We start from the raw sequence: 6,690 nt of genomic DNA, 5'->3' as shown, positions 1-6,690 counted from the left end.
CAACTGATCTCCGTTGATTCATCAATGAGTTTCTGGTAGGCATTCTTAGTTGTGGCATTAGCATTATCGACAGGTTCCTCTAGAACATGTTCCTTTTTATCATGCTTGAGAATAATTCTCAGATTTCTATACCAGGTGGTAAAGTTTGTTCCATTCAGTTTATCCTTTTCCAGAATTGATTTCAATGCAAAGTTGGGTTGAGCAGGTGGTGCCATTGATTTACAACAAAAAATATGCAATCACTAAGCAATGTGTTTATGTAGAGTAATTCAAGCCTAAATAGAAATATTCCCACTGAAGTCAGCATCCCTCCGCAGACTCTCAGTGATTCAGCATCCGACTAGTGCATGCGACTAGTGAGCTTTAGCATCACTACTAGCCAACATACCTAACTGGTAAGCAACTCCTTGCTAATCGTATCTCTATACGACTCTTGTCGGTCGAGAAGTATCTCATACCCCGGCTCCCAACCTTCTTTGCCACAAGGCCCAAAACCGTTTTGATAGCCTTGTCAATTTAACCAGATGCAGTTCGTGTCCGACATGAACCCTTCAGTTCAAGGACACCCAGCAACACCCCAATTTTATGAGCCCACTACTAGACGTACTTGACGTGCGAAGGTGCAACATCGGGGATGGCAATTCTGTTGATATTCACGAGGGATGATTCTACCATTCTAACATGCATAGAAACAAAGAAGCATAACAATCACAAATATACACACATTTTGAAATAGTGTGGCTCCTTCATGGACGTTCTTCTAGGTCGGCTCCGACTCTGATGACCATCTACGAACTCCATCTTGTTTGTCACGTCGGGACACCAAGCCACCAACCTAATCTCTATTATCCAACTACTACAACTAGTAATGAATTTTACATAGAGTCACAAGTCGACACGCAGGTCGTTATACAATATAATGACATCACTTTGGCTCCTGCCGGCTGACAAACATGACACGCAGGCCATGTATAAATTACACACATGCATCACATACACATGAGCCATACTATTCACATCAAACCTGCAAAACAAAGTTATCCATAGAATCACATTCTACCGGTTTGTGTCGGTGATACGTCTCCAACGTATCTATAATTTTTTATTGTTCCATGCTATTATATTACCCGTTTCAGATGTTTATGGGCTTTACTCTACACTTTTATATCATTTTTGGGACGAACCTACTAACCGAAGGCCTAGCCTGAATTGCTATTTTTTTTGCCTATTTCAGTGTTTCGAAGAAAAGGAATATCAAACGGAGTCCAAACGAGATGAAACCTTCGGGAGCGATCTTTTTGGAACAAATGCCAACCAAGGGACTTGGAGTGGATGTCAAGCAACAAGCGAGGTGGCCACGAGGGTGCCCGGTGTGCCCCCTGGGGGTGGGCGCGCCCCCACCCTTGTGGGCCCCTCGAGCATCAACCGACCTACTTCTTCCTCCGATATATACTCCCATATACTAAAACCATCGAGGAGCACCATGAAAACCTAATTCCACCGCTGCAACCTTCTGTATCCGTGAGATCCCATCCTGGAGCCTTCATCAGCGCTCCACCGGAGGGGGAATCGACCACGGAGGGCCTCTACATCATCTCCAAGGCCTCTCCGATGAGTTGTGAGTAGTTTACCATAGACCTTCGGGTCCATAGTTATTAGCTTGATGGATTCTTCTCTCTCTTTGAATCTCAATACAAAGTTCTCCTCGATCTTCTTGGAGATCTATTCGATGTAACTCTTTTTGCGGTGTGTTTGTCGAGATCCGATGAATTGTGGGTTTATGATCAAGTTTATCTATGAGAAATATTTGAATCTCCTCTGAATTATTTTATGTGTGATTAAGTTATCTTTGGAAATCGCTTCGAATTATCAGTTTGGTTTGGCCAACTAGATTGATCTTTCTTGCAATGGGAGAAGTGCTTAGCTTTGGGTTCAATCTTGCGGTGTCCTTTCCCAGTGACAGCAAGGGCAGCAAGGCATGTAGTGTATTGTTGCCATCAAGGATAAAAAGATGGGGTTTATATCATATTGCATGAGTTTATCCCTCTACATCATGTCATCTTTCTTAATGTGTTACTCTGTTCTTCATGAACTTAATACTCTAGATGCAGGCAGGAGTTGGTCGATGTGTGGAGTAATAGTAGTAGATGCAGAATCGTTTCGATCTACTTGTCAAGGACGTGATGCCTATATACATGATGATGCCTAGATAATCTCATAACTATGCGCTTTTCTATCAATTGCTCAACAGTAATTTGTTCACCCACCGTAATACTTATGCTATCTTGAGAGAACCCACTAGTGAAACCTATGCCCCACGGGTCTATCTTTTATCATATAAGTTTTCACCTATCTTTTATTTGCATCTTTTACTTTCCAATCTATATCATAAAAATACCAAAAATATTTATCTTATCATATTATCTCTATCAGATCTCACTTTCGCAAGTTACCGTGAAGGGATTCACAACCCCTTTATTGCGTTGGTTGCGAGGTTCTTGTTTGTTTGTGTAGGTGCGTGGGACTTTTGAGGAGCCTCCTACTGGATTGATACCTTGGTTCTCAAAAACTGAGGGAAATACTTACGTACGCTATTTTGCTGCATCACCCTTTCCTCTTCAAGGAAAACCAACGCAGTGCTCAAGAGGTAGCAAGAAGGATTTCTGGCACCGTTGTCGGGGAGGTCTTCGCTCAAGTCAAGACATACCAAGTACCCATCACAAACTCATCTCCCTCGCATTATATTATTTTCCATTTGCCTCTCATTTTCCTCTCCCCCACTTCACCCTTGCCGTTTTATTCACCCTCTCTTTCCCAATCTCCTCTCTCTTTCGCTTGCCTTTTTGTTTGCTTGTCTGTTGGATTGCTTGTCACGATGGCGCAAGATAATACCAAATTGTTTGACTTTTCCAATACCAATAATAATGATTTCCTTAGCACTCCGATTGCTCCTCTTAATGATGTTGAATCTTGTGAAATCAATGCTGCTTTGTTGAATCTTATTATGAAAGATCAATTCTCCGGCCTTCCTAGTGAAGATGCCGCTACTCATCTAAACAACTTTGTTGATTTGTGTGATATGCAAAAGAAGAAAGATATGGATAATGATATTGTTAAATTGAAGTTATTTCCGTTTTCACTTAGAGATCGTGCTAAAACTTGGTTTTCGTCTTTGCCTAAGAATAGTATTGATTCATGGAATAAGTGCAAAGATGCTTTTATCTCTAAATATTTTCCTCTCGCTAAGATCATCTCTCTTAGGAACGATATTATGAATTTTAAACAACTTGATCATGAGCATGTTGCCAAATCTTGGGAAAGAATGAAATTAATGATCCTCAATTGCCCTACTCATGGTTTGAACTTATGGACGATCATACAAAATTTTTATGCCGTACTGAATTTTGCTTCTAGAAATCTTTTAGATTCGGCTGCAGGATGCACTTTTATGGAAATCACCTTAGGAGAAGCTACTAAACTCCTTGATAACATTATGGCTAATTATTCTCAATGGCACACCCAAAGATCTACTAGTAAAAAAGTGCATGCTATAGAAGAAATTAATGTTTTGAGTGGAAAGATGGAGGAACTTATGAAATTGCTTGCTACTAAGAGTGCTCCTATTGATCCCAATGATATGCCTTTGTCTACTTTGATTGAGAATAATACTGAATCTATGTATGTGAATTTTGTTGGTAGGAATAATTTTGGTAATAATGCTTATAGAGGAAACTTCAATCCTAGGCCTTTTCCTAGTAATTCCTCTAATAATTATGATAATTCCTACAACAAATCTTATGGATTTTAAAAATATGCCCTCTTATTTTGAGAATAGTGTCAAAGAATTTATGATCTCTCAAAAGAATTTTAATGCTTTGCTTGAAGAAAAATTGCTTAAAGTTCATGATTTGGCTAGGAACGTTGATAGGCTTTCGCTTAATGTTGATTCTTTGAAACTTAGATCTACTCCACCTAAGCATGATATCAATGAGTCTCTCAAAGCCATGAGAATTTCCATTGATGAGTGCAAAGAAAGAACCGCTAGATTGCATGCTAAGAAAGATTGCTCTGTAAAAGCGTGTTCTTCTAGTCTCCATGAAAATAATGATGAAGATCTAAAAGTTATTGATGTATCCCCTATTAAATCCTTGTTTTGCAATATGAATCTTGATAATGATGGGACCGGATATGAGTTAACTTTAGTTAAAAGGCGTCCCAATAATTTGGAGTTTTTAGATCTTGATGCTAAATTTGGTAAAAGTGGGATTGGAGAGGTCAAGACTTTAAATAGCATTGAACCCACTATTATGGATTTCAAGGAGTGTTGAATTCTCCTCATGATTATAGTCAAAATAAAGCTTTTACCAAACCTATTGTTGATGCCTTGATGCAATCTTATGAGGAAAAACTTGAGTTGGAAGTTCTATACCTGGAAAACTTTATGATGAGTGGTAACCTACTATAAAGATTATAATTAAAGATCATGAGTGTTATGCTTTGTGTGATTTGGGTGCTAGTGTTTCCACGATTTCGAAAACTTTATGTGATATTCTAGGTTTCCATGATTTTGATGATTGTTCTTTAAACTTGTACCTTGCGGATGCCACCATTAAGAAACCTATGGGACGGATCAATGATGTTATTATTGTTGCAAATAGGAATTATGTGCCCGTAGATTTTATTGTTCTTGATATAGATTGCAATCTTTCATGTCATATTATTCTTGGTAGACCTTTCCTTAGAACGATTGGTGCAATTATTCATATGAAGGAAGGGAATATTAGATTCCAATTTCCATTAAGGAAAGGCATGGAACACTTTCCAAGAAAGAAAGTTAAATTACCTTATGAATCTATCATGCGAGCTACTTATGAAATGAATGCCAAAGATGGCACTACATAGATCTATCCTCGCTTTTATGCCTAGCTAGGTGTCAGGCCCCCGACTCAATGCCACATCGATCTAGCATGTAACACCTCATATCACTTTGCGGCCTCACGCACGGTATTCCCATGGGTGTCGCCTTACCTTTGCCCGGGACCGTTTGCGCCTTTTGGCACACGTATATGACAGTGTCGCTAGCATCCATATGATAAGGAGCCCGGGCTAACATGGCTAGTCGTAAACCCAAAGTGGCACAAACTTACAGGGACAGGCATCCATGACCCAGCATCGAACGTGTCGGTCATCAGCGAGTGAATCCAGGCTGTAGCACTGGGCTAGCAGGACTCCGGTGAACCGGGCTGTAGCAGGCTAACAGGACTCCGGTATTCATCGCGTGACATTTCCCCGAAGGGACAGACACAGGAACGAAGAAGGACACATGCCGGCCAGCCTAAGTGTTCCGGAGCAGTAGCAAGCTACCATGGCTCAGTGGAAACACTAGGAGACATTTCCCGGTAAGAGAGGCTACTAAAGATAAACAACTAGATGGTCAGATCCCACACATACCAAGCATTTCAATAACATACACACAATATGCTCGATATGTGCAATACAACATGGCATCACAAAATGACTCTACGACTCAAGTAGTTTATTCAATAGGCTCCGAGGAGCGAGATATTGCAAACATGGGTCTCATGACCCAACACTCAGAGCATACAAGTCAAAGCACAAGCGGAAGCTATCATGTCTGAGTACAGACAACTATAAATGAAAAAGGCTGAGAAGCCTGACTATCTATCAGATCCTGCCGAGGGCACAAGATCGTAGCTGAGGTATCAAGCTAAACGTCGAAGTCCACGTGAAACTACTAGCGAGACCGAAGTCTCTCTGCAAAAACATAAAATAGGCAAACGTGAGTACAAATGTACCCAGCAAGACTTACATCAGAACTATCTACATATGCATCATTATCAACAAAGGGATGGTGGGGTTTAACTGCAGCAAGCCAGCTTTGACTCGGTGGCTATCCTAAACTACGACTGCAATGTAACTCTTTTGAGGTGGCGCACACGAGTCCACATAATCACCATAGCAATACACCACTATGGATCCGCTCCCGTCCCCCTACGAGAACGCCATCCATAGCACTCACGCTTATCTTGCGTATTTTAGAGTATCCACTTTCACTTGTCTATGAACTGAAATAAGCAACCCAGAAGTCCTTTTCCGCGGACACGGCTATTCGAATAGATTAGGTTAACCCTGCAGGGGTGTACTTCTTCACACACGCTCTCACCACTTACCGCCGTTTACACGACATGTACTCGGCAACCTTCAAGCGGAAGCCCAACGTGGGTGTCGGCCATGGCCTGCCTAAACACTCAAGTCTCTAGTCCAGGTTTATCGCCTATTCGGGTTCCATCCATGAGGAGATCTGGACGGAGTTTCGCTCACAGCCCCAAACGATGTGAACAGGGTTCCCGAGACACCAAACGGGCGCCCGGTACACCGTGCCACGTGCCTACCGCATCACAGCCCACCCCTACGGTCAGCGCTGCCCACGGCCTCCAGCATACTACAAACACCAGAAACTACTTGCAACTCCTGGACAGAGGACAAGGGTGATCAAGAAGCCGAGAGGGTCCATTGGTTTCGGGCCCAATGCGTGGTAGTAGCTGAATCATGGATCACAAACACAGAACTCAGTTCCTGAGGACGGCTGCAATGAGACAACCCACCATGTACTCCTACATGGCCTCTCACCGCTACCTTTACCAAAACGTGTTCACACACTTAGCTCAC

The sequence above is a fragment of the Triticum aestivum genome, chromosome 6B (genome assembly GCF_018294505.1).
Source record: "Triticum aestivum cultivar Chinese Spring chromosome 6B, IWGSC CS RefSeq v2.1, whole genome shotgun sequence".
Classification (NCBI taxonomy): domain Eukaryota; kingdom Viridiplantae; phylum Streptophyta; class Magnoliopsida; order Poales; family Poaceae; genus Triticum; species Triticum aestivum.
Note: the sequence above shows the minus strand (reverse complement) of the source record.